Genomic DNA, 22173 nt, shown 5'->3' on the forward strand with positions numbered 1-22173 from the left:
AGGAGGAAACTGAAGCTCAGAGAGGTGAAATAATTTACCTAAAGCAAGTGTCAGCAAATGTTTCTGTCAAGAGCCAGATAGTAAATATTCTAGGCCTTGTGGGCCATAAGGTCTCTGTTGCAACTACTCAACTCCACCTTTGCAGCATGGAAGCAGCCAGAGACAATACGTAAATGACTTGGTGTGGCTGTGATCCAATCAAACTTTATCTACAAAAACAGGCAGTGGGCGGAATTTGGCCAGCGGGCCACAGTTCCCCGACACCTGACCTAATGCAGCACATCTATCAAGAGGCAGAGTCTGGATTTAAACCTAGGCAGGTGAAAATCCAGAGTCTGAGCTTTAGCTAGATTTGTCTCTTGGAAGCCATAAGGAACTAGAGAGTTTTGAGAAGAATCAATGTGTTATGGACTGAATGTCTGTGTTCCTCCAAAATTCATGGGTTGAAGCCCTAATCTCCTATGTGATGGTATTTGGAGATGCGGCCTTCAGGGGGTGATTAGGGTTAGATGAGGTCATGAGAGTGGAGTCCTCTTGATGAGATTAGTGCCCTTGTAATAAGAGACACCAGAGAGCTTGCTCTGTCTCTTCGCCATGTGAGGACAAAGCAAGAAGGCAGCTGTCTGCCAGCCAGGAGTGTTCTCACCAGGAACAAAATCTACCTTAATCCTGGACTTCCCAGCCTCCAAAACTGTGAGACAACAAATTCCTGTTGTTTAGGCCACCCAGTCTATGACATTTTGTTACAGCAGCCAAGCCGACTAGTACAGAAGTATTCCGCAGCACCTCCCAGAGATCTCATGGTTTTCTAAGCCTCAGGAAGCACCATAGGGTGGTGGAAATTGCGTGGAAGATCAATGTGAAAAGTGTACCTGCTTCACAATGTTCCTTTGAGGGTTAAGTAAAATAACGTATGCAGAGACCCTAGCATAGAGTCAGGCCTGTAGAAAGCCCTCAGTCCATGAAATCCGTCCATCTGAAGAACCAGCCCCCCACTCCCTCTTCTGTAAGGCCTGTTCCGCCTCTCCAGCAAAGTTAGTGGGTGAGGGTCGTCCTGGTGATCACACAGCACAGCCTCCTCTGTTGGTGTCCAGCATGCCGTGGGGTTATCTTTTGCCACGTGACTGACTTCCCGTCACCACTCTGGGCTCTTGGAAGGCGTTGCCCATCTCTTTGACCTCTGCATTGTCGGGATTGACCTAGCTTGTGGGTTACTGTAGTCAGATCTGGGGTCATTCTGATTTCCCAGTTAAAATGCTGGGGTCTGGAGTCAGAGGTGCTTCTGGAACAAGTCTCCCTCTTTCATCCTACATTTTCTTACTTAACAGTGTGGGCTCTGGAGTCCAACTGACTGGGTTTCCACCTGCCCCCATCAATTAACAGCTGTGCAATCTTGGGCAAATCATGCAACCTTTCATGCCGGTTTCCTTACCTGTAAATCGGAGAAATTGACAGTACCTTCCTCATAGGTTTGTTGTTGAGAGTAAATAGATTAGGGATGTCCATTGCTTAGGGTGGGGCCCGGCACAGGTGTGCACTGGATCAATGATACTTCTTGTTATCAGGCTCTTGTTATCAGTGATGACTTATACTTCATCTTACGCTGGAATGTCTGTGTACCCCAGAAGTGAGCTGAGGCTTCCAGACCCGTTCAGATCTACATAAAATAGCTGAAAAACCCTATACTGCCTCAGATGCGCCCTCTCCAGGATTCTGGGAATCTGGGGAGGGGGGTTTCCTGCTCTTGTTCACTCCACCCCCAGCTCCTGCTCTCACCGAGCTTAGTGTGGCGACCACCTCCCCGTCCTGCTCACGTTCTCCCCATTCCACAGCCAGTCAAGCCCTTTTGCATAATTTCCACTACAGAAAACTCACACGCGTGCACTGGCTCGTGGAGAAGACTCCAGAGCTACGGGCGCAAGCACGCTGAGGCACACACCGGAAGTTAAAATTCTGCCTGTGTCCCTGATTCTAACGGGTCACCCTCACTGATTTCTGCAGTTCCGGTTCCGGCTTCTGTAGATCCACCTTTCTTGCTCCTCCCACCGCTCTTTCTTGTCACCCCTCCAGCCCATTTCTGGTCATTTCTAACACTCGATTCTCTAATCACCTCTTTGCTACCTTGACGCTGCTGACACATCTTCTAGGCTTCATCTTCCCCACAAGCCATTTTCCTAGTGATGGTTCCCTCCCCAAGAGAAACTCCTGATGCTAGATGTTAAGACAGTCCGTGTCATTTTTATACTCCTGCAGCAGAAGTTCTGGGTGTTTGTCTGACTGCCCCGTGCAGCATATGCAAGGACAGATGTAAGCTGCCGGGGTGTGGGCCCGCCCGGCAGGGGGAGGTCTCTCGGAATGAAGGGTGGAGGTTGCAAAGAACTATATTCATTGATAACAGGCCCAGCTGTTCCGATGGTAGGAGGTGGAATAGACTGTACCAAGTCCACCAGGAACAGGAGTTTTCTCTTTCTTACATAGTCTTGCTCAGAATGTCAATTCTGGAAGCAATAGCAAGATACCTATGGTTTGTCCTGGGCATCAAGAATATTCTAATATTCTGTTAGTCAGGCTTATCGTTGCCTTTATTTTGTTATCCTGTGACTCCCAAAGGGCTACTGAAAAGGAGTCTGGAATTGTAGTCACATCACACAGGGCTGGCACTCCTGAGGCTGGCCCACAAGCCAATCATTACATAAGTGAGGAGGTACAGATCTCCTGGGGTCCTTATGGCCCCAGTGGATTTGACAAGTTTGATTTATTTTCATATTCAGCCAGCTTTTTCATCCCTTCAAAACAACATCATCCTTAAGAAGCAGTTTAGTAAACTGATTAAAAACTCAGGATTTGGAGCAGAAGGAGCTGGGTTCAAACACCAACTCTGTTACTCATTGACTGTGGATTTGGGAAAAGTGCTTGACCTCTCTGGGCCTCAGTTTCCCCTTCTGCAAAACTGGAATAATTGGACTTTAGGTGACTATCATGGTTAAGCAAGATGAGGTATGCCAAGTTTTTGGCATGATGCAAGGCCCGTGACAAGCACTCAACACATGGTAGCCATCATTATTATCATCACCGAGGAGAACCAGAGAAATATTGAGAGTGGAAACTATTTTTTCCCCTGGATTCACAAACAACAAAACTCACTCCCAGGGAAGATAGATGTTCTACAATCTCTTCAGAAACTCAACAGCTTCCAGCTCAGTTTAAAATTGAGTAACCATCAAGGTAGGTAAATGGATCTCTTTTCCTGCTTTATTTTGTCTGGAGGCCAACCTGCCAGGCGTATCCATGCAACCCACAGCCCCTGACACAGGCCCCCGAGTGTGTCTGATGGCTTTCCCACCACTCTGTGTGGAGAACCAGTTTTCATTTCAGACTCAGCGCCTCCAAAGCCCTTTTTCCCCTGGCCTCCAATTCACTGACCTTTGTAAGCCACCAGAGGTGGGTTCTACCAACTTAGCAGCTTAATGCGTCTATTGTTCCAAATTACTTTTAAAAAATCATCTTGATTGCCCGCTCTTTCTGTATTTTAGTCTGTGTTCTTTCTTTCTGTTCAAGTGTGACATATTCTTTTTGAATTTGTTCAAATTACACATTCCATTCGCAAAGCACCATATTAAATTGATGACCTCTCTGAACACAGAGCACTCTTGGATTCTGTATCTTAGCAATTAATTGGTGTCTAACCCATTGATAGAGTTTTCTAAATGAATAAACTTCCAAACACGTTTCCTGATCATTTTGGATGCATTAAAAAAATCTCCATCTCTTTTGCTTTGTCGCAGTTTTGAAATTTTTACAGATGGGTTTTACAGAGCATTGAAATATAGATCAGATAATCTCCTGAAAATATTTGTTGGCATTTCTGTGGCAGTCAGGTCTCCATGAATATTTTACATTTAAATATGATTCTGGGTGTCTGGCGAGTTTCTAGTGGGATTTCTTGGAGACAAGTGTGCAAAGATGCATAACAGCATTTACTCTCAGGTCATATGCTGTGTGCGATCTACGGGGGTTTCCTGAGTTTTAGTCTTTTCTATGTGTGTTGCGGGCTGGTGGGGCCGGGTACTATTGGTCAAGCATTGGTTGTGTGCTGTGCGTGTCTCATGCATTTCCTCCTTTAAACCCAATCCCCTGAGGTGCGAGCTCTGAGTCTCCCCATTTTGCTAGCTCTGCTCGCAGCACATGTGCACTGTCTCACGCACACACGTCCCAGCCTTCCATCTGTGGCCCCTTGCACACAACCCATGGCACAGGAGAGAAGAAGACGGTGCAGTGTGGAGCTTACGTCACTGAGGAAGAACACAGAATTTCAAGTCCAAAGACTCATGTTCTAAGCTTAACTCTTCCATTTACTAGCTGGGAGACTTTACTCAAGTCAGGGAATTGCAGGTCTCAGTTTCTATATCTGTTAAATGGGGATTAAATAAACACTTGTGTCCCTTCAAGCAGCAGCCTCTGTGATACTAAACACAGTAGGTGCCCAATAAACATTAACTTGAATGACATGGTGGCTGGAGCTTAGCAGCCATATTGGGCCATGAGGTGAAAGTTTCCTGCTAATGGTCACAGAACAGCAAGAGGGAAGGTCCGGGATCCCTGAAGACAGTGAAACTACCCCTACCAGTCAGTGAATCACCTCACTTGGCTCTGCCTTTCTCTCTCAAGAGCAGCTAGTGGTTTCTGGTGTGCATGCAGGGGGGCTGCTTAGGTGCCCATCATCTCATAGGGTGCATAACCTATGAGAGGGCACTGAGGATCCGGAAATAAAGTGGAAGTCATCTATAAGTAACCCATGCTGTGCCAGGCAACATACTCACACTCTGCATCCATGATCTCATTTAATTTTCCCAAAAACCATATGTTTGAGCCCATTTACAGATGAGGCATCTGAAGCTCAGAGGTTTAACAGCATGCCCGAGCTTACACATCAAGCTTGTAGTAGAGCTTAGGTTCAAACTCCGCCAGTTTTGGTGAAGATATCCAGTGCCTAGCACTGAGTAGGCACTCAGTGAATGGCAGCTGTTGAGTTGTTATTAATTTAATAATAAATTATAAGGCAAACAGGCTTTGAAGTCAGGCAGACCTGTGTTTAAATCCTGGTTCTGCCAATTAGCAGCTGTGTGACCTTGAGTAAGTCACTTGACCTCTCTGGGCCTCTGTTTTAACATTGTTGTAGGTTAGCATTTGGTTCGGAAATGAGTACAAGAAAAGCCAAAGTAGTAGTGGTTTAAACAAGATAAGAGCTTATTTCTCTCTCATCTAAAAGTCTACAGGTAAGCAGTCCAGGACTGGAAGGATAGTTTCACAATCTTCAGGGAACCAAGCTCTTCCTTCTTGTTGCTCTGCGACCATCAGCAGGAAACTTTCACTTCATGGCCCAAAACGGCTGCTAAGCACCAGCCACCATGTCCTACTTCTAGCTAGCAGGAAGGAGTAAGGAGTACAGTGGGGTTCTCTCCCTCTCTTTAAAGGGTATTTCCTGGAAGTCATATACAACACTTAGACTTATAGATCTTGGGGCAGAATTTGTTACATGGTCCTGCTCAGCAACAAGGGACCCTGAGGAATGCAGTCTTTATTCCAGCAGCCATGCCCCCAGGTCCTAAGGAAGAAGGTGGAGGAATACTGGGAGAAAATAGAACACCTCTACACCATTACCCCATTGGACAGGCTGCAGTGTGGTTTAATGGGAAAATGCGCATAAAACTCCTAACAGAGTGTCTCCACTATATAAGGGCTCATGGCTCACTCCTATTTCTCTACTCTGGAAAACAGTCCTGTCTTCTGGAAGGGTCTCTCCCATTATACAGGAGTGCTTCCAAATCCTTGTGTCTGACTTGCTTGGCCCAAGTCAGACCATGAGACAAGCCAGCTCAGGGGGGCAAGTTGTGGAATGCAGGAACAATGCAGCTTCAGGGCAGAAGCCAAGAGCTTCAAGGCAGAAGCAAGACCCTGGCAGGCATTACCCTGCCCACCTCTGACTCAGCCTTCTCTCTGGCATCTCTTGAACTCTCCCAGTAGCATGGATTTCTGCCATTCCCTCAGAGCTCCCTGGCCCCAGAGTGGTCTCAGGCCCATGTCCTGAGCAGTGAGACCCTCACTGGCCACGCAGAGTGAAGCCTGGCTGTCTGAGAATCACCACCCTCCTCTAACTCTGAACTCCAGCCCCCTCTCTCCACCATCCATCTGGACAGTCAGGTCCTACGCCCCCACCCACCGCTCACCATCTGCTTCACTAAACTATCGCAAAAGCGCCCTCCCTTCTCCACTTAATTTAGGTCTCTCTAATAGCAAGAGCGCTTTATTTTTCTTTGAGAAGAAAGAACGAGGCTGATGAGTCTTAGGAAAACTTCATGGGAAGGAGGAAATTGCCGCTCATTCTTTGTGAGCGTCCCAGTCTCACATCCCCTCTCTCGTATCCACTGTGTGTGGGACCAGCTGCGAGTTACTTGCCCCCCGAAGCATCTGCTTCCCAGTGACGGACAGGTCAGTTTGCGCACCCCCAGGCATGGAGTCGTACAGACTGAGAGATAATCCAGGAAAAGCCCCCAAAAGAGCATCCAACACAGGAGTCAGCAAGCTTTTACTGTAAAGGGCCAGACAGGAAATATTTTGGGCTTGTGGGCTCTGAAGCAGCCATAGACAATATGCAAACTTTGGCCAGACGTGGTTGTGTTCCAATAAAACTTCATTAATGGACACTGAAACTTTAATTTCATATAATTTTAATGTTCATAAACTATCTTCTTTAGAATTTTTTAACCATTTAAAAACGTAAAAACATTCTTAATTCACAGGCCCTACAAAAATAGAGTTGGCCCATGGACTGTAGTTTGCTGATCCCAATCTAGCACCTAGTAATTGCTCAGTAAATGCTAGCCATGGTGACAAGCAGGAGTGTCCTTTGTAGATCCCTGCCTCCTGACTGAAGCAAATCTGGTGGCAGGTTTCTCTGAAGACCTGCAAACCTTTCACTGCTCTCTAAGAGCAGTCTGGAAAGCACACCTGAAGATCCTTGGCAGAAAAGCAAAGAAATTTCACCCACGATGATGTAGGCCAATGGTGCGTCAAGAGAAGGTGGGCTACTGGGGAGGATGGTGGGCTTGGAGCCAAAGGAGCTGGGTTTCAGCTGTGGGATTTTAATGAGGTCATTAAGTTTTCTGCCTCAGTTTCCTTCAAAATGGAAATGGAGATAATACTACTACTAATAACAACAAAAGTAGATAAAATTATTGAGTCAGGTGAGGTGACTTACTTATAGAAATTCACTTAATTCTCATAATCACTCTGTTGGTGGCATTATTATTCCCATTTTGTGGACAAGGAAACGGAGGTGTAGGCATGTTAAATTATTTCCCCAAGGTCACACAGCTAGGCAGAAACAGAGTAAGAATTCAAACTTGGCCCCTTTTAGACTCTCTTCCTTGGGCACTTTTAGCCCATCCTTTTAAACACTAAGGTATACTTTAGAAGTTGCCTAATCCATTCCCTTAACCTGTTCATATTTTTATATATTCATTAATTCATTCATCCATCAGTTATTCCCACCTACTGTGCTGCTGGCCTGGATGCTGGTGATACAGGAACAGACAGGACATCATTCTGGCTCTCCAGGAACCCCAACAGTAAAGAGGGAGGCAGGTGAATCAGCAAACAATGCAATGTCACTCGACTGAAGTCTAGGTAGTGTCACGAGGGACCCAAGACAGGGAGCTGCTGGTCCTAGAGGCTGGCAAGGGATGCTGGTGAGGCCTGGGGAAAGGTATCAGGAAAAGCTTCACAGAACATACTACTTTTGAGCTGAGTCTCTGAATCCCTCGGCTTGGCATTCAAGGCTCTTCACAGCCTTGACTCAGTTTGCCTTTTCAGTACCCCACACTGCCTCTTGGTTCACCCAAAGCTTTGCTCCCACATTACCAGACCACTCACGGTCCTTGCCAGAAGCTGGTCCAGGGGCAAGTACAGTGGGCAGCAAGAGCGACTCTGCCATAAGCCTGAATTTGTTCACTGGGAAGAACTTGCCTTTCTTTTTCACCATGTTCTTCCTAATTGGTTGATATAAAAATGCTCTTCCTTTTTTAGAAACAACGTAAGAGTAGAATAGATGGTGGCATTTTTTTTCTGTTAATTATTTCACTTAGCAGCCCCCCACAATGATTGCCAACATTTACCCTTTTTTTTTTTATTTTGTGAGGAAGATCAGCCCTGTGCTAACATCCATGCCAATCCTCCTCTTTTTGCTGAGGAAGATTGGCCCTGGGCTAACATCGGTGCCCATCTTCCTCTACTTTATATGGGACGCCGCCACAACATGGCGTGACAAGCGGTGGATGACAAGCAGTGCGCGTTTGTGTGCGCCCGGGATCCGAACCCAGTCTGCCAACAGCGGAGCGCGCACACTTAACTGCTACACCACAGGGCAGGCCCTCAACATTTACCATTTTTTTAAGGCGTTGATCTATGAGCTTGCAAAGCCTGTGACTGCTGTTTTTCTGCTCTACTGCACACGACTATCAGCCCAATTTTCCACTGTCTGAGAGTCCACTGGCTCGGATGCCCCCTTACACTGACACCACGGGAACCTGCTCCCTGGGGATCTCAGCCCTTTGCCAGCCCACCCTCTTCCTATGTGGGGCGTGCCCTCTTGGCTGCCTACCCCCAATCCACTGCTCCCCCTTTCACCTTCTTGCAGAGCCTGTTGCCCACCCTGTGGTCCAGCTGTCAGAGACTTGATTCCCCAGCCTCCGTAGAAGGAGAGGTGATCATGTGATCCAGTTGCAGCCAATGGCAGGTCTGCTAGAAGATTCTGGGAAAGACTTTGCTGCCCAATGAAAAGAGCCTATACTAGGAGTGCTCTCTTTCCTGTCCGTGGCTGGGGCCCTTGGTGTGTGAGGATGAGGTGTTCAGAGCTGCTGCATCCACTGGTGCTACCAAGAGAATGGCTGAGAGGCCAGTCCAAAGTTCTGACATCTCTGAGCTGCTGGACCCGCAGGGGCGCTCCAGACTTCCTGTGGAGCCAGGCAAATAAGCCATTCTCAACCTAATCCATGCATGTGGTTAACCTCTGACCCTTAGCAGGAAAAAGAGACCTGATCACCTCTTTTTAAAAACATTTTTTTATGAAATATTTCTAACCTTAATAGAAGTGCAGAGACTAACATCATGAACACTTGTGCCCTCACCACTCACTAGGTCAAATCCGGACATCCCTCCATTCCTTTCAGATCTCTTAATAGTTTTTTTCATATGGAACATCACAGAAAGAGTTGAAGTCCCTAGTGCCCCTGCCTAGCCCAATTTGCTTTCTCCCCTCCCTCCTTCCTCTCCAGAGACAAAATCCCAACTGAAGTGAGCGGTTACCCTTCCCATGTATGTTTGGGATGCCCTTACTCCATTGGTAGGAACCCACCAATAATGCACAGTATTAAATACACAGGAGCAAACTCCAGGAATCATTTTGCAATTTACTCTAATTTAACATTATGTTTTTTGATATTTACCCATGTACCTCAACACCTTTCATTTTAACACGTGTGTAGTGTCCTACAGTTGTGTATTCTTACCTCCTGTTGATGGACATTTAGATTGTTTCCAATTTGGGGATATTGCGACCAGGGCTATGTGAACCCTCGCATATATCTCCTTGTGTAAGCTGGACTCCCTTTTAATAATTTCTCTGATATGTCTGATGATGGCTGAACAGAAAGGAAATGCAGGGCAGTGAGAAAAATAGAAGGCCAGCATCCTTACAAAGAGACAAGGATGGACCTTGACTGAGGAGGAAATTTCATCACCTGCTCGAAGAGCACAGAGATGGCTTCTTCTTCAGGAATCAATTTCCAGTTTATTTCCTTCAGACACCTTGCCCCAAGGCCTACCCACCTGGGCACAGCTGCTCGGCCCTGGGGCTGGAGGCTGGTGTGATCTGCCCAGGCTATTGCCACTTGTGGAGATTTGCAAAGACTCTTTCCTCTGGCTGCTGATAATTTGCACAAAGTCTTTGTGAGTTTCATAAGTCAGTTTAGAAGCCAAATAATTGAGGCAGTTTAATTTTAGCTCCTCATTTCTCTTTATAAAAGTTAGCTGTTTATGAGAGATCTAAAAATTTCCCTTTCCCCAGAAGAATTATCTTTCAGGCCTGAAATAGCCTGTGAGGCAGCATACTCACGGGATAATACACGTGAGGTCGATCAAAGGGCTTGTCCCAAGTTTGATGTCCCTAAAATTAGCCCTGTAGCTTCAGTGCGTGGACCAGGCTGGCTCCTCTCAGCTTCCTCTGCCTCTGCCCCAGTGACTGATGGATTCGGACCCCACATCAGCCACGCACTTCTGACCCTGCTCGTGTGGCAGGCAGCCAGATACCAAAGAGCTACAGGTTCACAGGAGTGGGAATTGGAGGAGGCTTCTCAGGGACCCCCCTTGATTCCTTTAAGGCTTAAAAAGTTCTGTTCAAAATTCCTGGAGCGTCTATCTTAGCATCAGCTCTAAACTGTGTCTACCTGTGTAAGGACTTGAATAAGCCAGTCTCCCCAGGTAGCAGGGCAGGAATTCTGAGAAATCTGTCTCTAGGCTAAAGCAGATTTTGTAAACTATAGCACTAACCATGTCACACTCCTGTTTTAAAACATTAATGGCTCTCCATGGCTGACTGTAAAAAGTTGGAGCTCTTTAGCTTGATATTCAAAGCCCTCTAGGAACCGGCCCTGCTGACTTTTCCAGAGCCACTCTTTTTACTCATTTCCTCCTTACACTGTTTACTTTCTATCACATGAGCTGCACACTTTCCCTCAATGCATGCACCCCTTCACACTCTTGTCTTTGCATTGCTATTGCTTCTACCCAGGATGCCCTTCCCTCTCCTCCATCCTCAAATTCCTACTCATCTTTCAAGACCCGGGTCAGATACCCCGTCTCCCAGCAGCACTTCTCACCCATCCCCAGCCACCTCACGCATCTGCAAATTATAATCTTTCTTGTGTTTCTGTGTCTGTCTCTCTAACTAGATTGCAATTTCTGTGATGGCAGGAGCCATGTTGTACCCGTGTCATCCTAGGACAACATAAAGCCTCATAGTTTGGGAGCTCTGGAATCCCACAAGCTCTGGCTTGTGTCTCAGCTCCAGGACATATTAGCTTCATGACCTCGAACGGTACCTAACTGGCTTTACCTTCAGATTTCGCATCCACACAATGAAGTTGATTGTAGTATCAACCTCATAAAGAGATTGTAGGGATGCCAGAAAGGCATTTAAGAAAGAGCCTGGCCCATAGTAAATGCTTGGTAAATGTCAGCTACAGTGACAGCAGCTAGCATGTTTCCTGGTACTACACAGTAGGTGGTCAATTAACATTAGCTGCATAAACATTCATTGCATGATAGGGTCAGATTTCAGCTGAGTACCTGAAATATCCAAGTATTGTGTACTCTGACTAGTGCTCAAGTGCTGAGTGAGGTAATTCACAGTCGTCCACGCCCTGAGTTTTCCCTGTTGATCAGAACCCACGGGCTTTGCATTCTGCCCCTGCCCCTCTGCAGGAACCCTTTGCAGGTGTCCTACTGGGACTCTGGCAGCCAGGACTCACGGGGCTCTGAAATTCCTTGCTTCCTTTTCTTCATCAGACTTGAGATTTTCGTGACTTTTTCGCTGGATCCTAGGGAATTTCAAATACAAATTACCACATCACTGAAGTATCCTGTTATGACAGCTGCTGCTTTGTGCAGCGGTATTTCAGAGTTTTCAGAAAAAAATGACAAATGTACTTAGAGATATTGGCGACGTGCTTGGGGATCATGAACGGAAAATTTGAATACACTTAAAAATAATAATAATGCTAGTTCTTCTTAGAATTTGATCTGTGCCATTGGGATCTGAAACTTCACATGACTGTTAAAATGCACACAGGAAGAATTTTATGTTGGTAGTATGTTGATGATACAGCCTCATAGTGTGTCATTTCTGAGCAATAATGATTCATTTGGGAGTTAAGCCCTTATAAACCTAGGCAACATAAAATTCCTGCAATTCGGGTGATTACCAGAAAAGATAACCTTCATATATGTTGGGGTGAGAGTATGGATTAGCACAACCACCAGGGAGAGCAATTTAGTAATACCTAATAAAGCTGCAGGTGTCTATACTTGAAAATTCCATCTCTAGCCATATTCTTTAGAGCAGAGGTCTCCAGCTTTTTTGATCATGTTCCTCATCAGTTGAAGGTTTTTTAGCATGCTCTCTTAGTATAAGTACTGTTTTTATTTACAAATCATGTGCACATATCACTATTCTCATATGAATATTATTAAACACATACAAAAGTAGAAGATTTTAAATGATGTCTTTAAGAAATGCAAATAGAATTTCTACCATTGTCTTCCTGTACCCACATGGATTATCTGCCACTCTCCTTGGAATGTATGTGCCCCACTTTGGAGACGGCTGTGTCAGATAATTCCATATATATGCACAAGGAGGTAAGTAGTATCAAATATGTAATAGAAAAGACTATAAACAACTTAATGTCCATCAATGTTGGAATGCATTAATATACCATTTATACAATGGAACAATTTTTATGAAAAATTGTGTACAATTTCAATGAACAGCATTAGGTAAAAAGGAAAATTGCAGAATATTTACAAAAATGTACATATATTTAAACTCTATAAACAGGCAAAACACTATTCATTTTATATTGTTTGTTTAGAGGTAAGAGCACTTCTTGAACCTGTAGCTTTCATTACTTTTGGAAAATTATTGGCTGTTATATTTTCAATATTGCCTTTGCACCATTCTCTCTCCTTTCCTTCTGGTCCTCCAATTACATGCATTTAGTTCTTTCACCATTTCTCATATGTCTCCTATACCCTTTTTTGTATTTCCCGTGCTTTTTTCTCGCCATGCTTCAAACTGGGTATTTTCTATTGACCTGTCTTCTTGATCACTAACCCTCTCTTCAGCTACATCTAATCTGCTGGTAATAAATCTATTGAGCTATTAATTTTTGTATAACATTTTTCACTACTAGACTTTCCATTTTGTATAGATATCAGGTCTCTGATGAAAAGCATCAACTTGTTGTATCTTTCCTTGAAAATATTAGTCATAGTTATTTTAATGTCTTTATCTGATTATCCTAATACTTGGATCTGCTGTGGGTCTCTTTCTATTAGATAATAGAACAAATAACTGTGGCTTTTTTTTCCACTTGATTTCTGGCCACTTGTTCTTTTTTCTTCTGGAATGCTTGATAAGTTTTGATAAAATGTCAGATGCTTTCCATAAAAATATCCAAGATAGGGCCCAGCCCAGTGGTATAGTGGTTAAGTTCACGAGCTTTGGCGGCCTGGGGTTCGCAGGTTCAGATCCCGGGCATGGACCTACACACCGCTTATCAAGCCATGCTGTGGTAGGCATCCCACATATAAAATAGAGGAAGATGGGCACAGATGTTAGCCCAAGGCCAATCATCCTCAGTGAAAAGAGGAGGACTGGCAACAGATGTTAGCCCAGGGCTAATCTTCCTCACCAAAAAAAAAAAAAAAAAAGTCAAAGATAATTTGAGGCTTTGGATAATATTCTCTTCCTCCTGAAGGGACTTTCTTTGGCTTCTGCCATGCGGTTAAGCTGAGGAAGCTCTCCTACATCCAGTCGGGGATTGAGCTGATTAGAAGTTGAGGTTCAGTCCTGGGAGGGCTGGATTCTTTCTGTTTTGCACTTCCTCCTAGAGTGCATCCCTTCAGAGGCCCCTCCTTAGCACTCAAGGTATTGGTTGGGCTGTAAGTGGCAGCAGGCTGAGATGACAAGAAGCTTCGCAGAGCTTTTGGGTCCTTTGCTGATCTGGGCAACAAAAACTGGAGATCTGGGCCAGCCGAGGAGAATGAGCTGTAGCAGACACACTGGGCTTCTGGTGGAAACGTCTGAGGAACTATAAGGTTTAATCTGAATACAGAATAACCTTACTCCAAAAAGCAAATTCCTACTGAAAGAGCATAGTATTCTGTGTCCTTTTGAAGTCTTAGTAGAGAATATCTTTGGCTTAGGAGTCAGGCAGGCCTGGCTTCAAATCTCAGCTCTGTCATTCACAAGCTGTACGTCTGAAGGGTGTTCGTATATGTCCTCAGCTTTCCTGAGAGTCAACGCCACCAACAATGTAAGAGGGCTAATGTCCTTGCCTTGTGGGATGGTGTGAGGATTTAACAAGATGTCATCTGAAAAGCTCCCAGCACAGTACTTGACACACAGAGTGGTCACTCAACAGACATTACGATTTTGAGAAACTGATCTGTGATAATTTGCAAGAGCCTGTAAAATGCATTGATTAAATAGCATCTCCGATGATAGACACTCTCCCTGGATTGCTGTATGGAAACATTTCCCGAAGTGTGTTCTTTGTAACCCATGTTAGAAAAGTGTTTTAGACACGTATACATACATGCAAAAACACATACGTCTTCCTGTATTAGACAAGTTTGGGAAAGATAGTGTCAAACATAATCAAACAGGTTTTTATTGCAAGGTATCTCAGAGCCTTTACTATGGGAATTTGCTTTGTAATATGCAAAAGAGATTAGCACCAACATCATTTCCCACATTTATTTGACCATGGAATATTTTCTTGGTGGAGTTTCTAAGAGGAGAATGTTTGAGAAACTCCATTTGTTTTAGCACTTGGCAGTTTACAAAGCCCCTTCCTGTGCATGTCCTCATTTGCCTCTCACAATGACCTTGGGAAGAAGGTGAGGAAGAGATGAGGCTTCTCACCTTGAAAACCCCTCTATTGAGACGTAGAACCATGATCATTTAGCAGGCAATGCATGAGCTATGTCAGCAGTCCTGGGTGACTCAAGCAAGGCAGGGGCAGTGACAAAAAATAGAATTGTGTGCTGTTTGGGAAATTGTTATCATGTCGATAGAACTTAAAATTCACAGTACCGTTAATCTTCCAACTCTTTTGAAAAAAATGCCTGGTCATTTAACAGCCTGATTAATTCTCAGTACTTGTTTTTATCTCCTAAGTTTAGATTTCATTTGCCGTTCATTCATTCAAAAAATAGTTTCGAGCTGCTCTCTATGTGCTTGAAACTGTTTCCAGAATACAATGAAGAACAAGAAACAGCTCTGTCCTCAAGGATTTCACAATCTGTGATGGGGACGGACAGATAAAGAGACAGGTACCACGGAGTATGCTGAATGCTGAGCTGGCAGGAGCACAAGAGGTTAGGAAGCACCTATCCAGCCCTGGGAAGTTGAGGAAGCCTTCTTAGAAAAACTAAAGCCCAAACTGAGAACAGAGGGAAAGTGGGAGTCAGCTAAGTAAAGCTGGGATGGAAGGAAGAGTGTCACAGATAGATGGAACATCATTTTCAAAGTCTCTGAAGGTAAGAGTGACTTAAACAGGTGTGGCTTAAACAACAGAAATTTATTCTCACAGTTCTGGAGGCTAAAAGTTCAAGATCAAGGTCAGCAGGGTTGGTTCCTTCTCAGGGCTTCAAGGGAGAATCTATTCCACGCCTCTCTCCCAGCCTCTGGTGGTTTGCCGGCAATCTTTGGCATTTCTTAGCTTATAGATGCATAACTCTGATCTCTGCCTTCATGTTAACTCTGTGTGTGTGTGTGCGTGCTTGTGTGTGCATGTGTGTCTTCCTTCTGTAAGTGTCTGCCTCTGTTTCCAAATTTCTCCTTTTTATAAGGACATCAGTCATACTGGATTAGGGTCCACCCCAATGACCTCATTTTAACTTGATTACCTCTGTAAAGACCTCATCTCCAAATAAAGTCACATTCTTAGATACTGGGGGTTAAAACTTCAACATATCTTTTCTTGAGGTGACGCAATTCTACCCATAATAGTTTGCCCTCTGGCCCCCCAAAATCCATGTCCTTTCCACATGCAAAATTCATTCACCTATCCCAATATCCCCAAAAGTCTTAATCATTCCAGCATCAGCTCTACGTCCAAAATCTCATCTAAACATCATCACCTCAAAGTCCCAAATTTCATTATCTACATCACCCAAATCAGTTACGGGTGAGACCCGGAGTATGAGTCATCCTGGGTCAAAATTCCTCTTCATCTGTGGACTTGTGAAAGCAGACAAGTTATCTGCTTCCAAAGTACAAGGTGGGACAGGCATAAGGTAGACCACTCCAAAAGAGAGAAATCAGAATTACAAGGGGTCATGGGTCTAAAGCAAGTTGGAAAACCTATTAGGGCAAATCCCATTAAATTTTAAGCCTTCAGAATAAACTTCTTTGGCTCCAGACTCTGTCCTTTTGGCCCACTGGGGTGGCAGCCCCACCCCCTCAGCCCTGGTGAAACCCTGAAGTCTGAGAGCCTTCCTTTATTTCCTCCCATCTCTGTCCCCTTCTGTCCAAGCTGGCAGCATTTCTGCTGAGATGGTTGATTGGATTCACAGGTCACACACATAATCTCTTTAGCAAATAGTTGTCTAGCCATACCCTTGGTGTTCTTTCCAGACCATGGCTTTCTCATTTTGTGCAATATGCATTGGCTAAGAATTTTCCAAATCTTCAAGTACCCATTTCTTTTTGCTTAATAATTCCTTCTTCAATTTATCTCTTTCCTCTCACATTTTACTATAGATAGCAAGGAGAAGCTAGGCCGTGCCTTCAACACTTTGGGAAACCTCCTCAGCTAAGTATCCAAGTTCATCGCTTACAAGTTCTACTTTCCGTCCAACAGAACACAATCAGCCAGGTTCTCTGCCACTTTACAACAGGATCGCCTTTCCTCCTGTTTCCAATAATATGTTCTCCATCTCCACCTGAGACCTCACCAGAAGGACCTTTAATGTTCACTTTCTGCCGACAGTCTCCTCAAGGCAATCTAGGCTTTTTCTATCAAGCACCTCAAAACTCTTCCAGACGTTCCCCATCACCCAATTCTAAAGCCACTTCCACGTTTTAAGGCATTTGTTACAGCAGTGCCCCGCTTACCAGGAAGCTAGTTTCCTAGGGCTGAACTAACAGAGTACTACAAACTGGGTGGCTTAGACAATAGGAATTTCCTGTCTCACAGTTCTGGAGGCTAGAAGTCTGACATTAAGGTGTTGGCAGGGTGGGTTCCTTCTGATGGCTGTGAGGGAGGATCTGTTCCAGGCTTCTCTCCTTGCTTCTGGTGGCTTTGGCCATTCCTTGGCTTGTAGGTGGCATTCTCCCTGTGTCTTCACATCATCTTCCCTCTATGCATGTCTGTCTCTGTGTCCAAATTTCCCCTTATTATAAGGACACCATCATGTTGGATTAGGGCCCACTCGACCTCATTGTAACTGCATTACCTCTGCAATCTGGATGGCTTCTAATTATTTTTTAAAAAGCCAGCTGTGTTGTCTTGGGTAACAGGAACTGACGTAAACAGACTTTAACGTGGGAATTTGTGTTAATCTGGTAAGGAGTTTTGTTGTTTTAATGTTTTCTGTAACTGTAGGTGCCAGAGACTTCAAATTCCTCTCGCGTCCTTTTTTTCTGTCTCCCTTGCTGTCTTTGTATTTCCCTAAGCCTCCTACTCAGAGAGTCTGCATTTGGTCGCTCTGCCTTTCTGGTGTGATGGTCAGGTGCCGGGGAGGGGAACGTTCTATAATCTTATGATTAAATCCCAGTCTTTCAGTGGATCTTTTCACATGTGTTGATTCAGTGGAATACCTCCTGTGCTCCTCCCCCTGATGTGAGAGAAGAAGGCTAGGGGTGCAGGAGTGGGGAGAACAATTCCCAAATGTGAGATAAGGCTCTGGTAAAGGCTATTTTCTTGGAAACTAGGCCCTTTTTATGGAGAATGCTCTGGGCTTATTTTGGAAGGGTTACTCTTCTCCTCTGCCTACCACAGCCACCAGGGAATTTTTTTTTTTTTTTTTTTTTGGCTCTTCCCCATGAGAACCTGGTTGAATTCCTGTAGGTGAAACCCAGAAAGGTATAGGGTTCTGCTAAGACTGGGGCCCCCAAGAGTTTCTTATTCCCGTTCTAGTCCTATACTTAGTGCGTTAATTTGCTAGGGCCGCCATAAGAAAGTACTGCAGACTGGGTGGCCTAAAGAACAGAAAATTACCTCCTCGTAATTCTGGAGGTTAGAGTCCATGAACAAGGTGTTGCCAGGGTTGGTTTCTTCTGAGGCCTCTCTCCTTGGCTCGAAGATGGCCGTCTTCTCCCTGTGTCCTCACATGGTCTCTTTTCTTTGTGTGTCTGTGTCCTAATCTCTTTTTCTTATAAAGACACCAGTCCTATTGAATTAGGGCCTACCCATACGGCCTCGTTTTACCTTAATCACCTCTTTAAAGACCCTATCTCCAGATACAGTCACATTCTAAGGTACTGAGGGTTAGGACTTCAACATATGAATTTGGGGGCAACACAATTCAGCCCACAACAGTTCCAGTAATTCATCAAAATTACCATTTAGGTGCTCCTTCCGGTTCACGGCTCCAGTGGCTTCTGCTCCGAGTAAGCAGGTCGTGGCTGTGACTCTCTCCGGATTCTCCTCTCTCCAGACTTCAGGGTCGCAATTGGCTCTGCAACACGAGTTCTCAACGGGTCAAGTGAAATCTTTGAATATCAGTTTGTTCAGCCTTTTCATGTGAGGATGAGAGTGATGCCTTCCAAGCTCTTTACACGTAGGAGCTGAGACCAGCAGGCTGGCAGAGTTGTTTTAAGACTTTCACAGGGCCTTTCCGCATTGGAGTACCATTACAGAAATCATACCTTTCTCCAGTGTTTACCACAGCCTTACATTCTACTATGTAGTGATTTGCTTGGTGTTGGTTATTTGTGTCTCCCCTCACTATACTAGAGACCCCATGAGGGCAAAGACCCTGTCTCTTTGGTCCCCTGCTGAACCACTATTGCACAGTGCAGAGTGGATAATAAATATTTGTTACATTGATGAATGAAATAATTAGCTAAAACATACCTACATCTCTCTTTAATTTTTTTTCAGTAGAAATGGAAAGCTTTTTTTCAATATTACTATTATAAATTTTTATTCTGCAGTTTTCTCTTTGTACTGTTGAGTCATTAAATTGCTTTTCTCAGGTCTTTAACAAACCACCGGCTTAGTCACTGCTCTGATGAGGCCTCAGCTTTGGAGTCCAGAACAATGAAGAGTTATGAATCTAAAGCTCCAGAGAGGATGCAGAACAGCACCTACAGGATCAAGCCAAGCTCCTTAGTTCTTCAGGATGGGGCCCTATCTTTCTCCTGCCTCCATCTCTTGCCGCTCCTTTCTCCATTATCTTAGTCGATTCAGGCTGCTATAACAAAATACCATAGACTGCGTGGCTGAAATATTTTTCACAGTTCTTGAGGCCAGAAAGTCCAAGATCAAGGTGCTGGCAGATGCAATGTCTGGTGAGGGCCCACTTCCTGGCTTGTAGACAGCTGCCGTCTCACTGTATCCTCACATGGTCAAGGAAAAGAGCTCTGTACCTTCATCTCCTGATAAGTCCACCAATCCCATTTCTATAGACTCAATATTTATGTCCCCCTAAAATTCACCATGGTATTAGGAGGTGGGGCCTTCAGGAGGTGATTAGGTCATGAGCGTGGAGCCCTCACAAATGGGATTAGTGTCCTTATAAAAGTGGCCCCAAAGAGCTCCCACACCCTTTCTGCCAAGTGAGGTTACAGCGAGAAGATGACTGTCTATGAACTAGGAAGTGGCTCCTCACCAGACTCCAAATCTGCCTCCAGGACTGTAAGAAATAAATTTCTATTGTTTGTAAGCCACCCAGTCTATGGTATTGTGTTATAGTGGCCCAAACATACTAATATACCCCATCACGGAGGCTCCACTCCCCTGACCTCATCCAAACCCAATTACCTCCCAAAGGCCCCACCTCCAAATACTACCATATTGGAGATTAGGCCTTCACCATATGAATTTTGGGGGACACAAACCTTCCGTCCATAGCACCCATAATCTGTGCATCCATCACCCCAGAGGCCTCTCCCTTCCTTGAACTCACCTTACTTGTTCATATCTCCAAATCTTCCTGCAGTGTAGAATTCCTTCCTTCCCTTCTGAGGCAGGCAAGCCACTGCTCAGCCTTCCAAATCCAGCTCAAACACCACTTTGATGGGGCAGCTTCCCTGAGCCTTTTGGGAACACCAGTCACCTCTGCTCTGTGCTCCTGCAGCCCCTGTGAGCACACCTATGACAGCACACAACTAGAATTCTCTCTCACCTCTCCCCCATCAGGACCAGGAGCCCTTTGAAAGCGGGAACTGACTAACTCCTCTTTGCACCCCCAGGGCCTTTCAGTCAGATAAAAGTTGAATTCAGACCCCAAGGATCTCTTCACCATTTTCCCTGGCCTCTTTCTGCTGCGGCTCACTGCTTTGAGGCAGAAATTTTGAACTAAAATGATCTCTCTCCTTTCTGATTATCAGGTCATCCTATAGTTATTTTTTTTTTCTCTGAAATTCAATGTGAAAACCGCCTCCTGCGAAGCTCTGTCCTTTCTGGGCTTCTGCTTTACTGCCTTGACATGTATTATTCAAACATTTCTGCAGACATAGTCCCATGCTGGTTTCGGCTCCCCTCAACCAGACAACTGCGTTTATGCTGAGGAACTAAATTTGGCTTCCTCTGTGGAAGTTGAAGTGCCATTCAGAGCAACGACACAGCTAACCCGAGGTGGCAATTCCAGCCTCCTGTAGAAGTGGCCAGCACAGCGATGTGGCAGATGTGTGTGTCAGCCCATTCCTCCCTCACCCCCATTCAAGCTGCAGTCATCACTAGCTGCTTTGGTCTTTTGCAAAACAGCCTGCATCATTTTCTCGATAGGGTTTAATGCCCAAAGAAAGAATGAGTAGTAGGTAGAAATCTCAGGCCCCAAACCCAGATAGGTAAGAAATAGAGCTTTATCTTCTGTCATGCCATTTAATTTCCGACTCCAAGCCTCCAATCTGCCTGACTGGGAGAAAACTTAACTTTGGACTTTTTGTGGCTCCCTGCAGGTGTATAGGGTTAGGCCACAGGTCTGGGATCTCGTGCAGGGTCAAGGAGTCCTCTGGTGGGAAGCTTGGGGGTGGGGTGGCAGACGGGGCATCTTGGCCTTTGTCAGTGTTCTACACAGGTTACTGCTAGGTGATCCCTTGTTCCTGTCCTCAGGTTCCATTAGGTCTGGTGGCTTCTTTATATTTTTGCTTCATGCTTATACTGCAGATCTTTTGCAAGGCCCTCTGTCATCCCTTATGGCCATTTCTCCAGGGTCTTGCTGCCTCCCTGCAGTGGTTATTCGAGTGGTGTTCAAGTCCCTTGGCCACAATGCACAGATTTCTCTCTCTTCTCCCAAGCCCAGGGGCATCTCTTTCTACTCTGAGGCCAGGGAAGCCTTGATGTCACCCCTTCTTTGATCAATAAGCTCTGTTTATGCCACAAGCATGCCCTTTTGGTCTTCCAGAAAACTGTCCTAGATCCCTTAAGGCCCTACCTTTCGAACACAACAGCCAGGAAGTCTCTTAAGCTACTTTTGCTTTCGGCCCAGAAACATACCATCCCTGAGGCAATGAGTCAGCACACAGCTGACAATTTGCCTGAATAATGGAAAGAAAAGGGGTAAATGAAAATAATGTAGATTCATATTTCAAAATATTACCCAGGGATAGTCAGGTGACAGAGAATCCACAGGGGGTGCAGAGACATTTTCTCATCTCAACCTCAACATTACACCAGATCAAAACTCTCCTGCCCACGGACACACTTTCTTTTCTGTTTATATATTCAGGAATGGTGCCAATAGTTTTTGTCAATGCTCGTTGATTGTGACACTAAATTCCTCATGTAAAACATAGACTTCTGTCATTTGTGTAATGTGGTTACCATCGCAGAGTAGAAACGTGAGAGAGGGACTGCCAAGTCGAAGGCTGTACATTTAATGTTACAGTAAACTTGCTTGTTTACTCTCCAAAGACTTGCTTCAATGGATACTTTGATCAATTGTGCATGAGAGGCCCATGCCTCCCATTCTCTCCCCAGAATCCGTGTCATATCTGCAAGCATGTTGGATCAGGGAGCCTTTGATGAGATGATGATTCTCAACATAAGAAATACAAGAGACCCACAGCCATTGGCTTTGGAGAAGCCAGCCAGGCGCCCAATTGACAGCCAGAAAGAATGTCTGGAGTTAAAGGAAAGTTGTTGATTTCAAAGGAAAAGA

This window comes from Ceratotherium simum, chromosome 4, assembly GCF_057802395.1.
Source record: "Ceratotherium simum simum isolate JZ-2026a chromosome 4, ASM5780239v1, whole genome shotgun sequence".
NCBI classification, from domain to species: Eukaryota; Metazoa; Chordata; class Mammalia; order Perissodactyla; family Rhinocerotidae; genus Ceratotherium; species Ceratotherium simum.